Source organism: Asterias rubens, chromosome 3 (genome assembly GCF_902459465.1).
Source record: "Asterias rubens chromosome 3, eAstRub1.3, whole genome shotgun sequence".
Lineage (NCBI taxonomy): Eukaryota > Metazoa > Echinodermata > Asteroidea > Forcipulatida > Asteriidae > Asterias > Asterias rubens.
Genome location: NC_047064.1, coordinates 3,114,061 through 3,140,332, shown reverse-complemented (window position 1 = coordinate 3,140,332; position 26,272 = coordinate 3,114,061). Strand labels below are relative to the sequence as shown.

Here is a 26,272-nt window from a genome sequence, read left to right as displayed (position 1 = left end):
CTTAACAACTGATGACTATAGAATCCTCACTTTGTCTTCTAAATGTGTACAATTATTCTTGAAGTATTTTCTTGCATTCATGGATGATGACGGCATTGTGGGTGTCATTCTGGGGACACACAGATATATTACTGTAGGGCCGAGAGTGGATTTCAAGTTTATATAGTGACCAGGGTTGGAGGTGTGTATGACCAATGATCACCACAGCGTTGCCAATGGGCAATCTGATCTCTTAATGTATGTGATGTCCCTGCCTATGAATGGCTAGCTAGTGTTAATGAGTTCTCTTGTAAGTTGTACCATTGTGCAATGTGCCTCATCTCATGGGGACGTATTACAGTGGGTATTATACCATTCACTGCTCGATGAAGTGTTGTGACTTCGGCCTAATTCCATAGAGCTGCTTAAGCAGAATCAATATCTGCTAAGCAGAAATAAGCAACACACCAGTCATAGTTTGTACTTGTGACATGGTATTTTGGCTGGTAACCCTTTTCCTGACTAGTAAGCATATTTACTTAAGGCTAAGCTGTTTTTTTGTGCTTATATGCAGCTCTATAAAATTTGACCTTAGTTTACTGTTTGCAGGTGATCATACAAACAAGAATGTGATGGCTAGGACTTGGGTCATCATCATAGAGCTGTGTTAAGAACAGAAAGAGGCTATAAGCAAAAAAAGTAGCTAAGCAAAGTAAAATCTTGCTTACCAGAATATGGTTACCGACCCAAAATACCACATCACACGCACCATTTCTGACTGGTATCCTGGTGGTTTTTACAAACAAAATTTGTAAGTAATGTGTGAGTGGGGGGGGGGGGGGGCTAAAAGTCCAAGGTGCTTCTGAGAAAACAGAGGTTGGGGTACAAGGAAAAACATGATTCATAGAGAGGTCCAACAGAGGGCTTATAGTACAGGGTTAATCTTGACCAATTAGAACAAAGGTATCGTTATCAAGTACTGGGTGACATTTGATCTTGTAGCACAATGTGTGGCATACACCCAGCTGTCAATCCGACAATCACAAACTGTGTAACATACTGAGATACATATCTACACACTGCTCTAAATCATCAGGAATAATCAGTAAAAATTAATACAAAGTAGGGGGGCCTACTCGTTAAATATCAAGGGGAGATAATTTCTTTAAAGTTCATCCCAGTAACGATCTTCCAGAAAGGTATTTCTTAGTGAAAGTACTTTCAGTGAAAGGGGAAAAGCAATTTTAAGAAAACCAAATCACAAATACTTATGATTTCTGAAGCAATTTATATCTATAAGCACCAAAAAATAGACACTGGAGGTTTGCGCCAGCTGCATGAAACTTTAATAGAAGATGACAAATGACTGGGAGGACACAAATCTCATTTAAATATTTTAAGTCTGAAGTTCTACTTGGTGTGAAGACAGTCATGGTATGAAATCACCCTTAAATGGTTTCATTTTGTTTAAATTAAAAAAAATTAATTTAATTTTGTTTTCTTTAATAAAAATTGCAACTCATTAAATTATTTAAAATTTTGCCACGCAATTTACAAAAATAATTACACTGAATTCTAGTAAACCTTTTGAAAACGGCATTGTGATGTTCATGTATAAGTTTAAACCTCATCTTTCTAGAAAGTAGGGCAAATTGTGAGGAACGCAGCCTTTAAAAAAGGGTGGGGTAGATGCTTCCAACCCATTTAGCGAAAGGCTAGGCAACAGCACTGAATTCTCACCCTTTTCATAAACAGGATTTTGTAGTTCATTTATAAATTTAAACCCCGTCTTTCTCGAAACTAGGGCAAAATTGTGAGGAATGCACCCTTTAAAAACTGGGAGGGATAGATGCGTGCAACGCTTTTAGCGAAAAGGCTCGGCAAAGCTTGGAGCTTTGGTCAATGTTATCTTTGATCTACTCATGCTCCTTTTAATGATGTGGGTCGAAGATCTATTGATTAGAAAACACAAGCTCAGTTAACCCCTTTCCCTCCATTTTTTCGATCAAAAACACAGCCTTGAGGGACAGCACAAATGTTTTTATCTGTCAAATAAAGAAAAAGTACACAGCAGACCACACAACTGTGACAGTCACAAAAAACAAGTCACGAAGCTCATGGGAGTTAGTCGGGTTTCAATTAAAGAAGGACTTCTCCAGAAAGTCAGCTTGATTACAAAATGTCAGATCAGGTCGGATGAGGCAGTGGAAATAATGCCTTGTGGCCGAAAGGTTATGTTTTTACGTTTAATTTAGAATAAATAAATAAAATTATTGTATGTAGAGAAAAATAAAGCATTGATGACTGGCACTTGACTTTTGTATAATTCTGAAGCAAAGTGGTGAAAAATTCTAACTTGACATCATAAATCAACATAAATTACTTTAACAACCACGAAATGATTACTTTAGCTGATCAGTAAACAGTACTTTTCACTCTTTCTGACCACATAACACTAACAAGCAAGCAATGCATACATCAAAATGACAAATTACTTGAGCAAAATAAAACAGGTTTTGTTATCCGTCACACTACATTGGAAGAGTGGATGAATAAAACACATCACGGAATGCACCTCTATTATAGTTTATTGACTTTAAAAATAAGAAGTCTCCTGAATTCCAAAATTCTACTCCACGGCAGTAGGATAAATAGCAAGACAAGTTCTCAAAAAAACATAATCTACGCAACAAAGTAGATCGTGTTACCGCAAACCAAATATACATTGATTCCTCACCATGCAATGCCTCAGAAATTACAAATTTCAAAAACGCTTTGTCATTTCAAAAACGCTTTGGCTTGCTCTGTGAGAAGCTTTACGGAAGGATTGAATGGAATAAGATGAAGTGTTCTTTTAGCCTATGAGCCAAGCCTCACAGACATCCAGTCATATAATCTTGTCTAAATTCACATTTAACAGCGAGGTCGAACTGTAGAACGCTCACCAGAAGACAGATTTCTTGAATTGAGGATGCGTGAAATCCACCATTAATTGATTTCAGGAATGAGCAACCTCACTCACTTTATATGGGACATCACTGTGAAAAAGCCAATTACTCTGTGAAAGACCCAACTGAAAAGAGGGAAAAAGAAAGAACGCACAAAAATAGCCTTGGAGAGTTTTTTTTCTCCCTGCATTCGCTCAACAACAGGAAGTATTTATACGTTCAGGTTATTTCGTTTTATTGATAAGTGGTGTACTGCAGGATAAATACCGGCTTGTCTGGGTCAGTTGCCAGGGTGATGCGTAAATGTGTTTTGAAAAGAGGCGCTTCATATGACAAGGACGAGAACAAGTTTCCCCGAGTATTGATTTCAGTGGGATGTGTGCCCCTTGGCGGGGTAGGGGCAGAAGACCCGGCTGGAACGTGCCGCTGTGTTTGCTACGTTGTGCCAAAAACCGAAGGCTAATTGGACTGACCAACCTGCGAGACCCAATTCAAGCTGCCTACATTACAGGTGCCGCACCTGTGTCCCCGTTGGCTACAGCTTTTTCCTATGTTGGCATTTGTGTGGGTATAGGGGGGTGTTGGAAACTAAATTTTGGGGGCTAATTGGGGCTGACCGCCCGGGCTAATTTTCTCATTAGGATACAGGTGAACAATGCACCTGCTTCACCTCTGGGAAGGAGGATTGTTCTAGAGAGTGCCACTGGGTGGTTAATGAGGGGGAGGTTGATTGTGACATCTTGCCCCTGGCAATTGAAAAAATGGAGATAATAAGAAAAAGATGAAAGAAGGAAAAAAACTGGACCACCAGGCAACAGAATATTCTATTTAAACTATGTTAGGCCCACATAGTACTGGTAATCAATAATGTTCTAAAGAATGACATTTGTAACCAAGCATTCCTAAGGAAATGTAGCATTGGTTCACGAGAAAAACACATTTATACCTTTAGTTTTTAAGAAATGTATCTTATATGGAGCTCCCTACTTCAGGCTTACTCCCTCGGGAATGGCTTGCATGTTTTTGTTACCTAATCAAACTGACAGTTTATTATTATTTATCCAAACCCATCCAATACTGAGAGATTTGTGAACTTCAGGGCATGAAATGTGAGTTGACAGATTCACGTTTTCAAACATGATCAGCACTGTTAAAGTGAGATTTCCAGCATTTTAGTCAGGTGAGGCTTATTCTGGATAAATAAAGGTATCTGCTTTCTACTTTCCTTTTTCTTTTGCACTCCATGTCCAAATTCCCTCTGTAGGACTTGCTCATTTTAAGTTACAGTTTCATCATATTCAAAGCCTGACTACAGGCTCTCTTGTTATTGGCCAAAGAAATACCAATAATGACATCAAATAAGAGGAAACAAACCACAAAAGGCTGCTTGTTCAAACAAGGGCTTCATTTTCGATTCTCATACAATCCAAAAATAGCTTAATGGCCTGTCCTGAGTGAATACCATACCTCTAGATTGTGTTCAAGGGTATATATACACAATGACGAGTTCTTGGCTCAGTTTGATTAGTCCCAAGCTAGCTAATAAACAATGATTACTTATAGTAGTCCATCATACCAGATACCCTACACTATTCAGTTACATGGATATTGAAATTGTAGCTGCTGTTCATAATGAGGTTGGAGGTTTTCTTAGTTTCTCTCTCAAGCTTCGCTCCCCGAACACCCCCTCTCTCCTACTGTTTCCCTCCCTTCTATAAATTGACTCAGACCCTGACTCACTGTTTAGTTTTCCTTCGGCCAGGGAGTCGCATCCAAAAGACAAGGGGCAATAATAAACAATATGCAGGTCCAACAACAAACACACCACAAATCCGTGTGTATTGTCTCAGGGTTGTGCCGGGGTGCTTAATATCCGACCATCAGCCATGGCCAGCGGATCGTATTCCTCTACCCTCCGACGTCCCAGTCCGATATTCCGGTAATTCCCAAAGTCAAGCGACTCACCACCGTGACGCGTGCTAGGTCTCGCTTTTCACCCCCCTCTTCGTGTATTTACTGTGGAACCAAATCTTCCAGTGCAACCCCCGTCTGCATTGACAATGTACAGTATTTCTGTTTGCTCTCTCCTACATTGTTCAAACTGCAGCCAAGCCATTTTTTTATTTTATTCGTGCCTTTTTTTCCTCTATGCCAATTCAACTATACTAAGCGTGAAATGTGGGGAGTTATAGGATGCGAGCACGTACTGTTTCGTAATTGTGTTTGACAAGGTGATGACCAACATGTCTAATGTCTCGTAAATTAAAAACCAGAAACATGATAATACACGCATTTTTTGCGTATGTGGGATATTTTGTCCACATTGCAGAGGGTCGGCTTGCTCCATTTGTCAGACAAGTCTGAAAGTTGTCGTAGATTGTTTGGGAAGCAGTCTGGACAAGAGCCGATAATGTTTCACAAGATAATTCTGATGGACTATCTGACAACGTCAACTGCCTCGTCATCCATTTTATTGTCACTTAAGTATTTCAACTGCGTTTGGAAAGTTCACAAGGGCTTCGTCATTGTGCGAAGTTGTGAATACCAAACAGTTTTGCCAACAGACTTGCAACCAACGAAATTCCTACATGTATACAAAAAATAAAATAAATGAAATTGTTTGGAGTGAGAAAAACAAGAAAGAATCTGACAGATTACACAAGGAAAGATTTATTCATTAAAGTTTTGTCTTACCTGCCAGATTGAACAATCCCTTAAAAAAACCTCACAAAATACCACAAGCTTAAAGTCTTATCAGTATGTATGAGCAACACTTGCTCCTGGGTACAATAAGCTCTCCAATCCTATTTAGTACAAGCATTTTCAACATTATTTCTTCGAATGACAGATCGTTCTCCTCTTGTCCCGTAGACATTTATTGACACTGGAAATTAATCAGTGCACAGGAGGGAAAATTGGATAAATTCCACACACACACCGTGGTCCTCGTCGCAGACCGAAGAGATATGAGTCCAAGCAGAAGTTCCTTTGATATGTTTGGTTGAGGATATTGGAAAATACATCAGGTTTGGATATAAATCACATTCATGGGAGAGATTTGGACACTGAAAACACATCACGCTCCATGCTCTTATTTATTTCTTCATTTCTGTTTTGAAAAGCAAACACGCAAGTTTTTTCATCAAAGGAGACAAGCAGATTAAATTTATGCGCTTATAGATCAGCACTTTGCCACATGTATCTTTGTGTTATTCACTAAAAACTCAGACATCAAAGGCATTGGACACCTTTGATTTTATTATTATTATTATTATTATTTGGTAATTGTCAAAGACTAGTATTCTCACTTGAATGGTGTATCGTATCCCAACATATGCATAAAATAACAAACCTGTGAAAAGCTTGACTCAACTGGTCTTCAGAGTTGCAAGAGAAAAAATAATGAAAGACAAAACACCTTGAAGTATTTTAATATTTGAGTGAGAAATTATCTCTTTCTCAAAAAATATGATACTTCAGAGAGAGCTGTATCAACAGCTTTCCATTGCTATACTAAGTAAGTTTTTAGGCTAACAATTATTGTGAGTAATTACCAATAGTGTCAACCGCCTTTAAAAGCCAGTAACTCCATAACAAACATTCTGATTGTATAACAATAGACATTTCCACTGCTTTTTCACCCAACCAAATGCTTCCCCACAAGTCTCAAGCTTAGAGAGAAACTTTTAATTTTATGGTCAATTTAATTGATCAAGGCTAGAACAGCAATTGATCCAATGTTGTTGACAGAAGTTTAGTTGAGGTTTGAAGGCGGCTTGCACCTCACAAGGATATCTTGAACAACTTTATTTTGATGAGAAGGTAACTGAGAGGGGGTTGCATCACAATTCCATACCCTAGTCCTCTGAGGTCTCTTTCTGTATAAGTGTGTGTGATTGTCAAAAGTCCAAAATATAAGTAAAACAGCAAATTGAGCTGTTTTTTTATAACATAATTAAAGTAGTGGACTTGCTTATCACACTATTGTTTACCAGAGCTCAAACTTTAGAGGGGAAATCAACAAGACTGCAGGGAGTGTACCTAAAATCTTTCACTGGACCAGCAGTTTTCTGCAAGTATAAAAAAAAAATAAAAAAAAAAAAATAAAAAACTCAGGAGAAGATTTGGTTAAATTTGTATTTATATCTAGCAAGAATATTAATATTTCAACAAAATTGAAGGATATTTATCAGACTCAAAGTCAACATTGAACTTGAGTTTGTTTTGTATAGATATTCAACAGTGAAGTTTAACAGATGCAGCTTAAAATATACCGATACTGCCGGACATAGTCATGAATTTACTGGTCAAAAGCTAAAATTAAAGGCCTCGCAAGGCGGGCCAGTGGTCCAGTGTTAATTTTGAGCCCTGTTGAAGAAAAAAATTATGACTCAGGAGATCACCATTCAAGTCAAAATAGGGCAATAGGTTAAATTACGCACAATGAAAGCCAACTCTGGGTTTAAGTTGCAAGAAGCTGAAAATAAACCCCTCTTTCTAGCATGATCCGATAGACTAGGTGTCATTAACAACACCGATCACGATTCAATCCCACATATCATACAGAAACAACCAACAAACTGTGAGTAAGTAAATGGTCCGCAACATTTAGGTCTGCGTTAATGAAACATTAGATGCTTCATTCATGTAGCAATGTTAAAATACTCATGTAAAAGAGCAGATGGCTTCTGTACGCCTTTTTGCCTCACACCCCCTTGGTCTGCACATAGCGTGATGAAGCTTCACGCTCAACCCAAAAGTACACTGTCACCGAACACCAAGTTTTACCTCAGCAAAGATCATCATGGATTGCTACACTTTATGATCTGTGACCCAATCATGTTTTGTTTAAAAGCAGAGGCAGGACTAAGACTAAGAGGGGGGGGGGTGCAGGTGCCCCTCTCTCTGCCCCCCCCCCCCCCACACTCAAAACCCTCCCAAATGAGGTCAAGAGAATGTACAAATTAATGGTTTGATACACCCCACTCCCTTTTAACATCTTTAAAAAAAAATCTGTTCCCCTTCTTGCGTCGCTGTGGTCCAGTGGTTAAGACTGCAAACATTACAATCACAAGGTCTTGGGTTCGAATCCAACCAAGCTAGCTGCTGATTTCACAAATGACATCATCTTGTTCACTGAATCACCAGTTCTAATGATTTGTGCAGTTCATAATTATCATAGACGTTAAACCAATGTTTGTATGAGCGAGATTGCTGTTGGTGTTTATATCCCCTAGGGGAGTGTGCAGATTTCCCTTGATGGGAAGATCATCTTAAACAAATAAACCAATAAAACTATGTAGTCACGCCACTGTTTCAAAAGAACACAAATACAAACACAGTAAAAGAGACACACTGCCAGTGTTTATGACACGCCTTTTGCCCAGCCCCTAGGCTAAATCTCTATCTTGTCCAAACTGTGTATCATATCACGGCTATGTCAATTAATTATCGCCAAATAATCTCATTTAGCTGACAGTGTTTGTTCTACGAGCCCTCTCGGTCCGATTCTAAGCTAACATCAGGAGGTGAGACCTCTCAGCATTCTATAAACTTAGAAAAATATTGAGAATACCGTTGCCGTAATAATACACGCTGGCTCTTATTACCCAGTGATGTATAGATCTTCAAGAAGCCCTAAGTGATGATGCATTGTTATGAACCATAGCGGACTTAACAACCCCTGGCAGGGGCGAAGGCACAGCTGGCCCATAAATCAGATATGACACTTCGCTATCAGATTTTAAACAAACATGAGAGCGCTGTATTCAATAAATAAATACCTACACAGGGAGATTTATCACAGAGGGGGAGGGGATTTTTTTTCATAGAATGATAAATGCCATCAGTGGCTGGTTATGTTATGGTGTGTCACTTTGGAATCCTAGCATTTTGAGGGAATGAGGATGTTGGTTCTCGTTGTGCAAACATTATTTTGTTTAAATATGGTCAATAATTGAAAGAAATGGGTCAAAAATTAGATGAAAGTGGGGAGTGTGAAAATCTTATCAAGATCATTAAAGGCAGTGGACACTATTAAAATAATTATTAGCATAAAACCTTAATTGGTAATGAGTAATGGGGAGCTGTTGATAGTATAAAACATTGTGAGAAACGGCTCCCTCTGATGTAACGTAGTTTTCGAGAAAGAAGTAATTTTCCACGAATTTGATTTTGAGACCTCAGATTTAGAATTTAAGGTCTCGAAATCAAGCATCTGAAAGCACACAACTCCGTGTGACAAGGGTGTTTTTTCTTTCATTATTATCTCGCAACTTCGACGACCAATTGAACTCAAATTTTCACAGGTTTGTTATTTTATGCAAATGTTAAGATACACCAAGTGAGAAGTCTGGTCTTCGACAATTACCAATAGTGTCCACTGCCTTTAAAGAGGAATATCAATTCCTACCTTCAGCCTCCTTGAGTTATATCATCTCAAATCTTGTTTTCTTATGAGCCCCTTACCAAAAGTGACTTAGCCTATAGTTTGAGGTGAATTTGCATAAACATTTTTTTTAAGCATGCAGTAAATTTACCCCTCTACAAACCCACGATGAACGCACCTTTAAGATTTTCATTTTCTGTGGACAATTACAGTCTATTGAGTCAACAATGGAACCTGATGGACTGACAGAGGTGTTAATATCATGCATTGCACACACTATTACTCACAACCATTTCAAGTGCCTAAGTAGAATACAGCAGAGTATGATCGCTAAAATACGGGAGCTTTGTAAGAGTTGCTGAATGTTTCCATTTACTGCAACATTTGCAATTCGTTGGAGTATTTATACATGAAGTATCTGAACAAAAAAGACCTGACTACATTATTAAAAATATGGCTACACTTTAAGGGAGATGATTTAATTGAATTGAATTGAATTGAATTGAATCTTCTATAATTCACTTGAAGAAGTCTCCAACCGTATTATATAATCCCCCCCCAAAAAAAAAAAAGAGAAAAAAAGAAAAAGAAGAATAACCTATATGCGTTTGAGTTTCGAGGCTATTTAACTATCAACAACTTGCATTAAAAACAGTTTTTAAGTGCTTTGTTTGCAGTGTCTCACTGGAAATAATTTTTTAGCATTTTAACAATTTAAAGAAGTAATTTTTTTTTTTTTTGGGGGGGGGACCATTAATGACATGGTCTTGTTTTAAAAACAGTGGGAAAATCCTTCTACTCATTTTTGTTGTTGTTTCAGTGCATATGTATTTCTGTACATTTTCTATCTAATAACACATATTATATTGTGTATAATTTAACAATGAGATGATGACGGATTACAAAATTGACTGTCACCCTCAAAATCTGAAAAACTTCTTGAAATTCACAGTTAAATATGAAATACTGCGAACAAAATGTGTTTAAATCTTGAACTTTTTGCCAACGTCTTGCACTAGGCATGGGACTATACAAAGAACCCTTCTCTCAACTTGTTTAACTTTTTTTGTTTTCTTTTTGCGCTGCAATCTCCTTGTTTTTAAGACATTTTACAATAATGCTTGACAAATATGGAGACAGAATGCTCTTTTAATTAAACAATACGCGGAAAAGTTTTGATCTGTGCAAAAGTGCTGTATCTTGATTCTACACAAACTCAATTTCTCAAATGAAAACACCTTGTGCAAAAAACATACTTTTTTTTGTGCTTACATCTGGGCTATTTTAAGCAATATTCAATGTTTTGACAATTTCAAACTTGCACATATTGTAAGAGCTATTTTAGGTGACTCAACTTTGTGCACTGTCACAACAAAATATGAACTCATTTTTTCAAAATCTTTCTGACCCCATAAATCTCTTTAAAACTCTGAATGAATGCGTTATTCCAAAACCAAATGTTGTATTATCCATTTATGATCTGATGGCATTTCTCAATTTGGATTTTTATTTGACTTATTTGATTGACCGATCAGCTCACCATCATTGCAGAAAGTAAAGTACCCTCCAGAGGTTCAGACGCTGTAAGTACATTATAGAAATGGCGTGTCAGGGAATCAGATTAAGCTTGTGAGTAGATTATTTCAAACTAGACAGTTGAGACTTAGCGTATGGAGAGGCTTGCTTTAAGACAGAATGGTACATGTATGCAAAGTTGTTTAAACTTAGGGTCCTCGTTTAGTTTTTCGTAAAAAGAAAAACGCGATAGGTCCCTATTTGTTTTTGATGACTCTGTATTCCAAATGGTAACCGTGTGGTCAATAATAGTACTAGTGAAAAATATATAGTCATGAGGGGCCAAAGTGTGCAATCTGTATGTGGACAAAAACCCAAGTCTAAATAATAATGACCTTACAGAGTGAGATGTTTCAAATGAATCTTGTAATTTGTGTTTTATTGTTAAAGGCAAGGTTGTTGTTGTGAACAAACGTCACTGGTATATATTCCCTGCAGGCCCTCAATTGGCCCTCTTTTGGGGGTCAAGGAATTCCAAATTGACCACAACATACCAGTATCCTCATTAGGGAACTTATTTGTGACAACAGCTCCCAAAAAAAGATACAAATAGGGCATAATTTCCAGTCTATGCATCACTGTCAGCGATATTGTTCAGTTTCCAAGTAGAAAGACTTCTTTGTACAGGTGTACATCCAATTAATAAATGTGCATCTGGTGACAAATGAAAACTACAATGGAGTAAACCAAAGGTTAAAGACACTGGACACTATTGGTAATTGTCAAAGACCAGTCTTCTCACTTGCTATATCCTAACATATGCACAAAATAACAAACTTTAAGCTCAATCAGTCATCGAAGTTGCAAGATAATAATGAAAGAAAAAACACCCTTGTCACACAAGGTTGTGTGCTTTCCGATGCTTGATTTTGGGACCTCACATTCTAAATCCGAGGTCTCGAAATCAAATTCGTGGAAAGTTACTTCTTTCTTAAAAACTATATCACTTCAGAGGGAGCTCTGAAGTTACTTCTTTCTTAAAAACTATATCACTTCAGAGGGAGCTTCTCACAATGTTTAATACTACCAACCTCTCCCCGTTACTAGTTACCAAGTAAGGTTTTATACATATAATTATTTTGAGTAATTACCAATAGTGTCCACTGTCTTTAAGACAGGCTGATTCTGTTAAGCAAGTCGAACTTGCTGTTTGATATCTGGTGACAAAACGCTAAACCAAAAATGAAGACTCCTTTGAAGACTTGAAATATCGCAATTATTATTGACATTTTTCGACATTCAGCGACTGTGACAACTTCCAAAAGAGAAGTGATTGCCCTTTACTAAAAAAGAAATGCTCAACAGAATAAGCAATGTGAAGTCAGCCCGCCATATGAAATGACAATACATGAAAACATGAGTAATTCCACACCGGTATCTGGAGAGCAGATGGGGAAAATGTTGTGAATGGAATGTGGATTACCTTACCACCAGTGGAATGATTCACGGATCTGAATATAACACGCAGCGTCCCACCAAGTACATACAGCGGGGAACCAAGAAGCAGTATCTGAGTCACGGTAATCGTTATATTTCCCACTCTTTTCGTCTGTCAAACATGTACGTCTTGTAGGTACACTTTGATATAGTCTCATGGCTCAATTTTTTCAGAGGGTGACGCTTTGTACTGCAAATTGTAAATCTATGAAGAGATATCCTTAAGAGACACCCTAGGCAGACATAGTTGAACTCTATGCCAATGCACTTTTTTCCTTGAATTTAGAGGTATAACTAATCCCTTGGTCTTGATACTCTATGGAGGAATCCAGAATTTCAAGTTGGCGGCAACTTTCTTTACAGACATTATTGACAAGCCTGTGGCCATGGCCGGCTATTGTGGACAAGGGCATAACACTTTTTCTTCAGTTGACAACAGTTGAGAATGAAATTAGTGCGGGAAAAAGTTCTGAAGCACAAACAAGTGGTGGTCTTGAGTTTGATAGACTTCAAGGTTAGGAGAGAAACCTGACTGGTGAAAAAAAAAAAAAGAAGTTTGCTATGCGGCCAGGGGCAACTGATTATGATTACACTAAGTTAAGCTGCAAACCTTTTTCCTCACTATAAACATCTGTAACGTGAGCATTTATAAGCTATTTGATAGATGTTAAAGAGATGCATTGCGGATTAAAAATATTGTTTGGTTTTACCCGTACACAGGTTTTTTTCTCAACAGGATTAAGGGAGAGCACTGTGCTTTACCTACATCGCATGATAATGGTGAAACTATATTCTTTACCATGATCCCAGTCAGATTCTCCGTTATGAAGATTAGTAAGTGCAATTAAGGATTGGCGAGCAAAATGAGAAAAGGCGAGAATTGTGCCAGCCTTTCTGTTTGAAGTCAACCATCACGTCTAAAGATGTGCATTGTTATTGAAAATGTGTAGTTTGATCAAGAAAAGGTTGTTGAAAAACTGTGCAATGATTGTACAGAGATTGGATAGATGAAGAAAAACTGCCCCCATTTTTGTTTTTATGAGGGGGGGGGGGTGGTGGTTCTGAAGCACAAACAAGTGGTGGTCTTGAGTTTGATAGACTTCAAGGTTAGGAGAGAAACCTGACTGGTGAAAAAAAATTGCTATGCGGCCAGGGGCAACTGACTATGGTTACACTAAGTTAAGGTTGTTAGGCTGAAGCACTGAATGAAAAACAAAATGAGAAAGAAGGTTTCATACATGTATGTATTCATGCTTACATTTTCTCATGACGACTGTTAAAAAACATCACTTATTGAGAGAGCAAGTCATGACTTATTTAGCTATGACACTTGATCAACAAGCCAAACACGTCCGTAAGATGTGCACAAACTACCGTACTATGCCTTTTATATTACAGGAAACAATACTTCCTAAAGTATTCCTCGGAAGAAAAGTGCAAATGTTCATTTGTTCTTGCAATGCTCTTCACGTGTAAATGAAATGAATGGAAGGTGCAGGGAGCTGTGGAATTCTGATGAAAGCCTTTAGGTCATGAAATGCAAAGACCTCAAGTTTGAGTTCAACTACTTCACACTTGAGAAAGTTTTTGTTATAAATATTTAGAGCTGTATCAGAGCCGTTAACCAACTTTAAATGACTTTTATGAAAGGAATTCAACGGTTTGTGCTGATCAAGAAAGGCTTAGGTAAGGACCTGGCCACTGTTAAAAGATCAGTTTAATAGTGGGGTTAACAATAAATGGTGCAAATGCCATCAGATATAATTATTATAAACCAGGGGTGTTCCAAGGCCCCTTTCTTTGTGAGTTGTTTAGAAACCAATTTGCCAACTTGTAATTCCTTTTTGGTTGTTGAAGAATCAAGTTTGCCAACTACCAATATTCTCCACTATTTCAATTGAATTTGACCTTTTGATTGGCGCATAAAATCATCTTTGGAATGTACGGACCCATTTCTTGGGGATGTCCAATGATGTCGTGTTTCAATTATCTCACTTTGAAAGAGTATTAATTAAATTACACTTGACATCATTTTAACTTGAGTTTGGAGACTTTTTCTGGACTTTTTCTGAACGCATCACACAACTCAAATTGGTCTTGGAGCTCGTCTTTAAGGAATTTTGTTTCAAATTCTTGCTTCCTGACAATGCCTTCATGCCAATAAAACAGGGATACAATTTCGCCAAAACATTAATATCCTGCCTGAAACTTAACAATTGAAACAACTTATTGAAAGAGCCTCCTGTCAACTTTGTTTTTCTTTTACAAAAAGAAAATATTGTGATGTAAAAAGAAATCACAGTATACAACAACTTTTCTCAGTAATGTTATTAAAATAACATTAACAATGATTTACAACTAGTAATAATGACCAATTACATGGCGTTGAGTGCTGTCATACCACATCCCTAACTATCCAGTAAACCACAGAATAAATAACCTCCTACATAAATCATCATCAAATTCCACCACCTAAATGCCTCCTTCAATATTTAGAAAGTCAAAGAATGTCAGGCATCATCTCCCTGGTTATAAAAAAAAGAAGAAGGTGCGAGACAAAACTTGGGTAATCGCATGGGGACCTTAGTACGTGCAGCCACAACCCACACACACGCACAAAAACAGACACACCTGATATACAAAACTGGTTTGTACATGGCAGTAGAGATAGCGTAGAAAATAATTTGTAGGACAAGTCTCTCATCAACGCAGCCCTTTGGCAGTTCACAAAACTGATCACGATAATATCAATTATTCAATTGCATTTCAGACAAAACTCTGCAAGAATAAGGTCAATAAGACGTCCCATGGGACGTCGCTTTTCTCGGACGATGGGGTAGTGCCATAATTTATCGGCACAAAGTGACCTTCTAGGGGTGACCCTGTTGTTAAAGAATAATCGGGAGGGCTTGTTTTACCTCTTTCTGATCAATTAATCGTTGAGCCAAACTGGTTAATAAGTCGACCGTCTGACTTGCCTCCTTCGTAATGATGCCATTGAGTTTCATACGCGTGGATTGGATTGCTCTTTGAATATGTCAGTCTAGTTAAGCGAAAGGGAAAAAATGGGATGCAGGTTTAGGGAAAGGGGAGAGGGGGAAAGATTCAGTGCATGTATTCAATTTGGATCAGTTTAAGAGGGGCGATGGAGCAGAAATGATCTCAAGCTCAAAAGATGTTTGCAGTGCCCAGGTGAAACATCAGGATACAAAGGACAGACCTTCCAATAGCGTGTGTGGGAGTGTACGTTTTTCTTATAGAAGTCATCGGTTTGGCCAATGTTGTATGCAGACGCAAGATGTACGTGTAGATAGATTCTTGGAGACTTTTAGGTGTGTTTATTTAGGTCTTTTTTGTGTTGATGTTTTAGGTGTTGAAGCCAGACAGATGCATGTATCCTACTTTTTACTTGCCTTGCTACTTTTGTGTTATCTTCTTGTTGGGTTGGTGAGGTTTGAGAGCCCTCTTTGAAATCCTTCCGCCTCATCTGCATATATTCTAATTACCTCCTCCCTGTAACTAACCTAACACGTTAAACTTGCATCGCAGATAAAGAATATTATTTGGTGTTACCTGGCCTCAAGCTACCAAGCAATCTTGGTGGTCTATTGGTAAGACATCATGGGTCGATTTCACAAAGAGTTAGGACTCGTCTTATCTCGAGTTAGGACGAGTATTCGTCTTAACTTAGGATTAATCTTAAGGTCCGCATGCTACAGTGCAGGGTTGGGACTCGTCCTAAGTCCTAAGATTAGTCTTAAGTTAGGAAGAGTTTTGTGAAATCAACGGCAGCTCACAAACTCTGGAAAGTACTGAGAACACAGTGCTTGAATAAACACGTCGGTTTATGGGTCAAAGTTGTATTGGTCCCATCTTTTTGTGACTGTGCAGTTCTTACGTCATTTAAACGAGTGACAGTGAATCATGTGATTTGCCTATTGGAGTTTATAGGGTTCACATTGTCAGCTTCTGTTTGCCTCTTAAACAAATCTTGTTATTAAACCATTATACCTATATTATTATTATCAATGTACAGAACATAATTAGCTAAATTTGGCCTAAAACTGTTAACATTTGCTTAAGACTGGTTTGAAAATCTTTTTTTTTTTAAGTCAAGCACAGGTTGATCTGTTTAACAGGAAATAGTTTATAGGTCAATAACAGTCCATCTCTAATATACTGTGATACGCACGTATATGAGGCACACATGCTCCATCACATCTGTGCGTGCTCTCAAATATAATGAGTACTAGTGGGTTTTTATTTCTTAGAAACAAAGAATATTAATTTTTACATTTGTTCCCTTCTTTGAACAAAACAATAAATAAATAAGTAAGCAATAAACCTTGTGGTGTATAGCTTGGCAATAAACATGAAATAAATCAATAAATAAATAATGACAGCGTTAACAATTATTTGGTCTTTAAAGCAGCAAACATGGCCTAATTTCATACAGCCTGTAAGCACAAACAAATTAGCTAAGCACAGAATAGTATTGCTAAGAAGAAATAGGTTAGTAATTTTGGTTTTTACCTAATGTTAGCACTGTACACTCCCGAGTCCTGTGAAAAAATTTAACTCGGGTGGGGTTTGAACCCACAACCCTTGCAATGCTAGAGCAGTGTCTTACCAACTAGACTACTGAGAAACAGAAAATTTGGCCCAGGTCATTGATAATATGACTGAGTCAACTCAAAACTCCCATCCCTTTACCTTCGATTGCCAAGACTTCATCCAGCAGTCGAAAAGACATTGAACTTATTGCCAAGATTCCCTGCAGTCAGGAAGACAGTGTAGTGAATTTTTAAACCCTTCCTTGGAGATCTCTTTTTTGTCTACAATATCTCTTTGAAATCCTCCCACGACTTCAGGCTCAATAAAAACACACTTCCTAAAAGTTGCACTAAACTTCTAAATATAAAGTAAGCTTGAAATCCCCACAGGGATCATACATTAGCCCATTTGACTCAAAAGGAATGCTATTAAAAACCATCCATGTTTTTCCTTAAAGGTATGGAAGTCCAGTTTCTATTCAGGCCTTTGTTATCATCAGGTGTGTTGCTATGTACGAAACAGCCCCTCCCCTCCAGTCTTCTCATGTAACAATCGTGACTCATTTTTTTTTAAAGTAACTCTTTTTCTCTCTTTTAACCTTGCATGCTTTGCCTCCCTCGTCCCTCAGGATGTAGACACAGTAATCAATATTTCTATTTTTCACAGCCAAACAGTACACCAATTGATGAGCCAAAATAAGGGCACAGTTCCCAAGAACAAAACACCAGTGTTGCCATTTTCTAATCCCAGAATCCCAGCAGGTGTCATGTGACAAATAAAAAGATTGTCTAATATTTTTTTCTTTTTTCTGGACTTTTTTCTTAATAGAATAGAAAGTAGAGATCGGTTGAAACCATACCCTGTTTTCCAGGACACACAATGTGATGCTTTGAAGAAATGCAAGCAAGAGATCAAAGAGGAGGGAGTGGGAGGTAACATCATCGCCATTCAACGGGTCATGGGTGAATGCATTCTTCCCTAGAACGAACGTTGCTCTTTTCAAAAGCATCTCGGCTATTGTTTGTGAGGAAGCAAGTGGTCGTCATTCGATCCGCACCGGGGAACGTTACACAAGAGAAGGGGGGATGGAGCTTTATCGACGATTATCTGGTCCAAATGATGTTTCTAAGAGAAGCCCTGCTTCAGGATGGCCATTATACATTGATGTATTCCGCGAGTGACTTGATCTCTCTGCGTGTGGAGCTCTTAAAAGTGTACAAAACTCTCCCGTTTCATCAGATTTCAGGAGCTGGGGGATATCACCCGATGCTTTGAAATTTTAAGGGCCAAAATTTGTTATTCATCGGGGAAAACGTGCATTCCAATGACATATGCTTAAGCATGGATGTACATGGTGAATAACTGTGGATGTTTTGTTCAGCATCGGGAAGCGTAAAAAGTGTCACGGGTTATTACTTTTCATCAGATGAGGGTGCTAGTCATAAAAAGCAGTTCAGGACGTTGTGTAAAACTTGTGGATGAAAAACATTTTGGAACCTGTTGTTAATGTACTCTTTACCACAATAAGGTGTGCTTCCTAAACTTGTTTGGCTCAATTTTAGGATTAGAAATTGAATTTCATTTTCTGATGAAACCTTGTCAGGAAACCAGGCATAATATTTGGTCATTGGACAAATTCAGAACATTTTGTTGATAACAAGGGCTGGCCTACATGTACATGTACATGGTGTTGGCTAAAATGAACTTACAAGGCTATTTAATCACAATTTTGCAGATTTCGGCCAAGGGTAAAAAAATAATCAGAAATCAGACTTCAGCACTTTTTCATTTAATCTGCTTGTGAAGTCAAGGATTTTCAGGAAAGCCAACTTAATCACAATACCAGCCAAGAAACCAGAGACAACAGAGTGCCCTGGGATGATTTGAACCGAGAGGTCCTAGAGGTGGAAGGCGAGGAAATATTCCACTACGCCAAACCTTTTATGCTGCAACAATGCAAAAGAATTGTTCCCGACATCAAAACATAGGATTCGAACTGCCTCTAGCTACCGGGCAATCTCGGTAGGCTAGTTGGTAAGACACTGCTCTAGAATTGCAAGTGTCGTGGGTTCGAATCCCACCCGAGTAAAATGCCTGTGATATTTTGTTTTCTTCACAGAACTCAGGAAATTACTGAGTATACAGTGCTAACTCACATCGGTGTATGGGTAAAAAAAAACTCATTAATATTCTTTATTACCGATGCAAATTTAAAATCTATTATGACATCAAACATCCGATTATAAAGTGAATTAGAACAAAGGAATCCCTTGATTTAGGCACATTAGTTCACAGTTTCATCTTGGGTGCTCATCAGCATCACATGTAAGCTACACATACATGTATATATAGAGTGACATCAACATGCAAACTGTAAAACCCGACAAAAACAATTACATAGGACAGTCCCCTGAGCAGGCGATCATGTGAAGTAATGAAAACTTTATTTCCAACCGGGAGGTAGCGTTTTACTTCCGTCTCCTTCCCTTCGCAGTCCGTGTCAAGAATAACCTCATTATATATTTGGTTTGTGGCAACACCATGTGTGTATGTCTACTTACCAGGTACAGTTTGTTCTTTAGAAAAACTGCGTTGCTATTTATTCTACTATCGCAGAGTAGATTTTTTGATTTTCAGGAGACTTCTCAGTTCTGAAAAGAACTGTCCTGCTTTTCAACTACTACATGTACCTGGGCTGAAGGTAGAAAATCTGCTGGGACAACTACTTGAGCTTATATGATCACTATTAACCTCACTACCATGGAGTGAAGTCTTAATTGGTCACAACGTTTCGACTAGCTTGCTCTAGTCATCTTCAAGAGACTGTACTGATACCTTACCATACAGTGCCTCAAAGCCCAAGAACCTCGTTATTCTAACAATCAGTTTGATTGAAGACTGGGTATCTCAAAGAAGAAAATATTCCAATAAGAGTTTGACGAGAGCGCAAAGTCTTTGATAGACCCGTCACACCTCAGGGCCTATGTGGATGAAGCATTCTACATTCTCATCAGATGGATTGATTCCCTAATCTAACAATACTTAACACTCCCTCCCTTCGCACATGACATGATTGAAATTAAAGACTCAACGAGGACTCCTTGGGTAAGGATTAAACTTTGATGACCATCCCATCCAAAATGTTCATATCCTTGTCTACTACACGACTAAATTAACAGACAACTTTGTGAGTATGAAGTGAACATCCCACATCCCAATCTAAAATACTCATACTCTTGTTTTAATCACGAAGGTTGAAACTCCCTCGTGGTTTGATCTACGACTAAATGAACTTATACATCACATCCATACTGAAGATGCGTTACTTTGTGCTGTTTCTTTGGTAGTCAACAGCCTTCCTTGAATTTTTATCTTGAAGAGTCAGAGTAATTTTTTTTTGTTACGGGGCACTTCTACAATGAAAATGTAAATTTGTATTGGAAATTTGCAAAGGGCACCACAGCAAAAGCACATGGCACCACTGCAAATTGTGTGGAAGCCATGGGTTATAAAGAGGCTTGCAATACATGTAGATGGTACAAGTACCCCAAGTTTTTGAACATTCGGCCCCACAAAATGTACATATAAATGTGACCAAAATGGTCTAATACGCGCAAGACCTGCACGGTCTTTAGCTTGGAAGCCAGTGCTTCTTAAATCCACCAATGTAAATTTGCAGACTTCACCTCCCACCCGCTGATTTGTCGCACAACTGGAACTGACAGCTGTTGCTATTAACTTTTCACAGGGTCATGTACTAGCACAAGTAGGTTTTGACTTGATGTCTACAGATTCTCTAAAGTTGATTTCACAGCCTTTTGACAAAGTCTTTCCTCCATGGAAACAAGTGATGTAGCTTCGGTAATAAGTGATGTAGCTTCGGCGCTCTTGTGTGCTGCTAGGAGAGACATTTCTCTACTTATATTGCGTTACTAGGCATTCTACGCTTACACAGCTAGCACAGAAATCTGACACTTGTCCTGCGAGCTGAGAATGGTGACCGTAAGCGCAGAATTCAGCGGTAAGCAGAACCATGAAATTGGGCTCTAGTGGTGCTTGTGGCAACAAGATGAAAGCGTGCAAACTCAATGGATACAAGACAACCCCAGACAGGGGCATGATTGAACGGAGTAACTACTGATTGGAAATGCTACATTAACAAGTACAGTGCATTAAAGGGTTTCCAGCCTGTGCAAATAGGTGGACATGAGGTTCACATAGAAACCCCAGAGAGACCAAACTGTATAATTGACAGGGATTACGGCTAACGCAACGTTCGAATGGTTGCCACAACGCTGGAATGGCTGTCATCTCAGAGGGGTAGATTCCATAGGAGTGGGCCATGCAATGCCAGGTGATTTCACAGAGGAGTTCCAACGCTGTCAATAGCGACAAATTAAAAATATGAATTCAGCTGCACGGAAAAAGTGTAATGACTCGGCAATTAGAAACTGTTTCATTGTGGAATATACAGTTAAGGAGAACAAGACGTACAAGGGAATACACTTGATGTATTGACTTTAAAAGCTTAAATGATAATTGATTGGTCCATGCACTTCAAGGTTTGACAGGGGAGGCAAGCTGAGCTCAAATTTGTGGAATTTCAATTTAGTTAAGCTGAATTCAGTTGAGTTCATAGTCAGTGTTAAAAGAGTTTGGAGCTTTCTTTCCCTGCTTTTCATCTCTGTGGACCCTGGTTCGATTCCACCCTCAGAGAAGAGCTTCCGTTTTTATTGAATTGTCAGTCCCAGATCTGGTCGTGTGAGTTTTTCCTCCCACATCTGAAAAACTAATATTTCTGTATCATCGCCTTTTAACGCCTACACTGCCGGTTGTGTATAAAGTGTGCACTTGGAGCTCTTGGGTCTTTAGGCACATTATCATGCAGGGAACAAGTTCGGCCACCAATTTTGCATAGCAAAATATTTAGCCTTAACTTGTTTTGTGCACACTGAATGTTTTCATATTGAGCAGCAAATGGTGATTTTTGAGTAGCGACTAATACATTTTGTGTAGCAAATTGATCTGCTATATGCAAGGGAAATCGTTCACTGTTATGCATCGAATAGACCACCCTATAAAGTTGTGGTTGTTCATATAACAGCCAGTGATGTAACAACAACATTAATATTTTATTTCTAACACAAACAACTGAAATTCTAGCTCTCAGTTAATTACAAACACCCATCGGTGTCCCTACCACCAGAGTTCTACGAAACGCAATTTAATGCGTGTGGCTCAAACATGATATTGTCAGTTGACACCACAAGAGTAAAGAAAGAAACTGAACCTTGGGCCCGAACTCATAGAGCTGCTTCAGATGAAAGTTTGCGTTTAACAAATTTCTGGTGAGCCAAACATAGCAGGAATTCAGTCACAGACAGTTCAAGTGGTATGGTAGCTTGACTTGTAACTTAAATTTTTTTGTTCAACGTAATGATGATATATAGGTAAAGTTATAAAGAAAGATACCATAAAAGTTGCATGTGAAAGTTTCAGCTGAATTAAAACCACCAAACTGTCATGGTAATTTCAAAATTTGAGTGTCAAATCCATCCATTTCAGCGAGTGAACAGTGGGTACCAATCGTATGTTTGGACTGCAGCATTTGTGGACAGCCACGCACCCTCAGAAATCTGACCCAAGATTTTTTTTGAGAGAGAAGATTTTCTAAACCAAATTACGTAAAAAGAAGTCCTTTCTCAAAATAGTTTGTTTTATCAACAGCTGCAGTGCTTCTCACAAAGTAAATTTATGTGGTCATTAATGTTTGGAGAAATTACCAATCTATGACCCTACCTTTAAGTAGCTCTATGAAATTGGGTCCACGGTTCCAAATTGTTCAAAAGTCATTTACATTATCAGCAGACAGCTACTTAAATTGGGATTTCAGAATCACTATGAGGTTTGTGAGGTTTTATTATTACCACGAGGCACTCTAAACCAATTTGTGCAAATCAAACTTCCACAATTGTACTTTCCCTCAGTTGAAACCACTGCGGGCGCGGGGCTGTTCAATGGACGCATAACAGAGGGTGTGCGGAGAAAATGACTCTGTATCAAGACTAGAATTAACAATAGTGCAGTGCCTTTTTGAAGCTGTCCAGTGCTTATATCCTAAAAAGCAGGTGCATAGACATTTATGTAATCATATGTCGTAAATGCCCGAGACACAACTCTCTCCAGTCACTCTTCATAGCATGTGGTATTGAAACGAAACCCACATACACTCGTACGTACGTACGTTCGTTCGTTCGTTAGACAAAGACAGGAATGAAGTTTGCTTTAGCCAAGTTAGATGAAGTGTGTTAATGGCTTAGACATTTAAGGAGTATGTGGTTGCCCTACTTGTCTCCGGTAGAATACTATCTACTCCGTCATGTGCAATGAGATCCCCCCCCCCCCCCCCCCGGTATGCATCCGGAGTATGCTACATTCGCCTTTGATGTGACCCTTACCCGATGTACAACATTAATAGGTTTGAAGTATGTGGAATGGAATGATTAAAGTAAATGCAGGCGTTTGAAACTTACTCAGAAAACACAAGCGTGAAACCTCTTCACTGGCGAAGTGATGTTAGAACATACTGGCAAGGACATTTATTAATGTTCAGGTATGGAGTTGACAACTTCACGAGTATAAGGCACAAGCGCACGGATGTTTCACGCTTATAATCCATCTAAACAAAACGTTTTTCCAAGAGTGTTTTTGTATTATTAATCAACTACAATGTAAAAAAAAACACTGTTCACGACTCTTGAGCTGTGCTCTAAGCTGTCTATGGCAGAGTGGTGATGCACTCTTCGTTTTCGCAGCCTCTCTAAGAATCTTGTGAAAAGTTTTGCCAGATGGCCTACGGATATTGCTCCCAAGGACAAAATTAATAACCGCACACGTAATTGAACATGCCCGGGAACATGAACAAACCAGACGTGCTTCGCTGAGAGTCTGTTTCGTCAGTCAGCGTGTATCAACCGACCTGACCAGACTGGCCAGAACAAATGGTAGAACAGTTGAACTACGTATGCCCTCCCGTCCCCAAATATATCTAGCATTCAGTTATTTGAAGGATGCACGTACCATAAAAAGACTGTACTAACTTGAACCATTAACTCTAACAAGGACACGGGCAGAGCGCTGAGTGTGTGTCTTGGTCCGCCAAATAATTTTATACTTGTGATGGTTTGATAACCTACTATTAACCAATCAAATTTGACATTATGGAGACACAACAACCCAATCAACCAATCGGATTTAATAACCCTTACAAGTGTATTGTATGCAGGTGGCTTGGGCCGGATGTACATGTACAGGTTCAAAGTTTGTCTTTCATAATTTGGCGGGAAAACTAATGCTGGCTTTGTGTAAATGGACCTGTTGTTGGTCAGCCACTCAATATTTGTACAGTAATTTTGTTGGGGGAAAGTGATTACTGAACTGATTTTATTAGGGGAAGGCAGACAAATGTAAACATTTTGTAATGGCATTACAAACAAGTCATAACATACTTTAATTGTAACTTAAAAAACACTTGGCTAAACATCAGATAGTCTTTTGATACACTTAATTTTGTGAAGTCAGGTTTCATGTCAGTCACTTCCTGCCCAGAGTTAAAGAAAATTATTGTTCTCATCAAACAAATCAGGAGATCAAATAACACCTGATTTTTTTGACCTACCAGTTAAGTATTTCTCAACATACCGTTTCACTAATAGACTGTGAAAGTCTCGCGCAAATTTCAACTTCATGGACCATTGTGGTCCCAACCATATGGAGTTTTACCTGTGTGATATTTATTATTTTGTCAATTATTTGAGGTTAACATAGTTTATGACCATGACAATTATATATGCTGTTGGGAATCTAATTAGCTACCTCTGCTCTATGGACAGCTATTACAAATTGTTTTAAATATAATAATTATGTACTTGTAGATTAAAATTTCCAAAAAGTGCAGTTGCCTCATGATTCGCTCCTAGCGCAATTAGTCAAATGAAAACACAACACAAACGTACTAAAGAGAATGCACTTCTTGTGTTTCAAATAAACATACAACTTCTAAAACTTTAGATTGTACCTTCTTTTCACCCTCTCAGATCACACAGGCAGATAGAAAACTAGACTCGAGTGAGAAATTGCCAAAGTCATACTGATAAATGGGGGGGGGGGGGGGGGGGGGAGGCATCTCCAATCTTCACCGATCCATATAATCTGCTTTGATAATACTTTGCACACCATTTGCGGGGACGGGTGAAATTAATACAAATCTAGGTGAAACATACCAAGGATAATAACGACGACCACAGAACACAAAGTCCTGGTCATCAATCAGGCTTACCTCCGCTGTGTGGCAAGACGATTGTTACGCACGGTGCAACTTCAAGTACCTCCAGATCTGTTTCTTTCTACTCTCTGCCTCTTATGTACACACTTTAACCTAAACACAAATGAGGAAAATTGGGGAGGATTTATCATTAAGAACGAAGGAGGAAGGGGAGGACATTTTTTGTGATGTGGGTCTAGAAAGAGGATATTTTCTCCCCCCACGGAGGAGAGATGACTCATTTTATGTAATATATCGTTGTGGGGGGCTGTCAGGAATTATACATGAAGGCCTTAGAACAAATTTAACTTGGCTTCATGGTGCTTTTCTTATCGTTCGTGCTTAGCATGTGACATGATGGAGGAGAGGGGGGAGCGCAGAAGCGAGCGCGATGCAGCGATCCAGCGGAGTTGCCCACCAATGTAATGTCAACACTCCAGCGCTGCTCAGCAAAGGGGGAGGGGAGATGGGGGCTTTTAACCTCGGCTGGTAATTTCTGCACAAATACACTCAAAGGTAACAAAACACTGTGTTTCTGGTCGCAATCCACTTTAGGGGGGACTGGGAGATACAATTGGCGAGAGATGCTCTTATTTTTGTTCCTCTCCATTTTTATCGCTCAGGTTTTCCAGCAGGAAAACATGTTATTGTTTGTAATTCTGGTTATTATTACAAGGCCTGCCTAAAAAATATGATTATTCTCGCGGGAGTTTGCCCAACTGTTTAGCACAGGACCAGAACACTGAGGGTGGTAGGGTTCGACGAGATTTTTCCATTAACAGAGTGGGCTAAAATTTCCTAGTTGGATAAATAAATCAAATATTTTTGGTTGAATTTTCTCTTTGGGGTTTGGAGGGAAAATTGATGACACAAGAGTGCGGCAACTCCACACACTAATTGGTCCAGGGAAATGAGGCTGTCATGTCATATATAGTTAGGGTTGTCAGGTTCAGCTGTCACTCAGTGAAGTGTGCCGTGGCCTGCACTGGCTGTGCACAGCTAGACAGCGTACCCCCACTGTCAGGATTAAACAAGCTTCATTTTAGGGATGGCCCCGTAGGGGGTGCA

The 26,272-nt window shown here is 38.8% G+C and overlaps 1 protein-coding gene across 2 annotated transcripts in view; it reads right to left on the bottom strand.

Annotated features, from left to right (window-relative positions):
- LOC117288167 (thrombospondin type-1 domain-containing protein 7A-like) overlaps positions 1 to 25,321 on the bottom strand; it is a 116,788-nt gene extending 91,467 nt beyond the window's left edge. Inside the window, exon 1 of one of the 2 annotated variants that reach the window (XM_033768892.1) lies at positions 25,220 to 25,321. The gene's annotated coding sequence lies outside the window, so the exon portion shown is untranslated. Of the gene's footprint in view, positions 1 to 12,318; positions 12,444 to 25,219 lie in introns of those variants that run through there. The other variant, XM_033768893.1, reaches the window with a different exon arrangement.
- Positions 25,322 to 26,272: the final 951 nt, after the last annotated feature.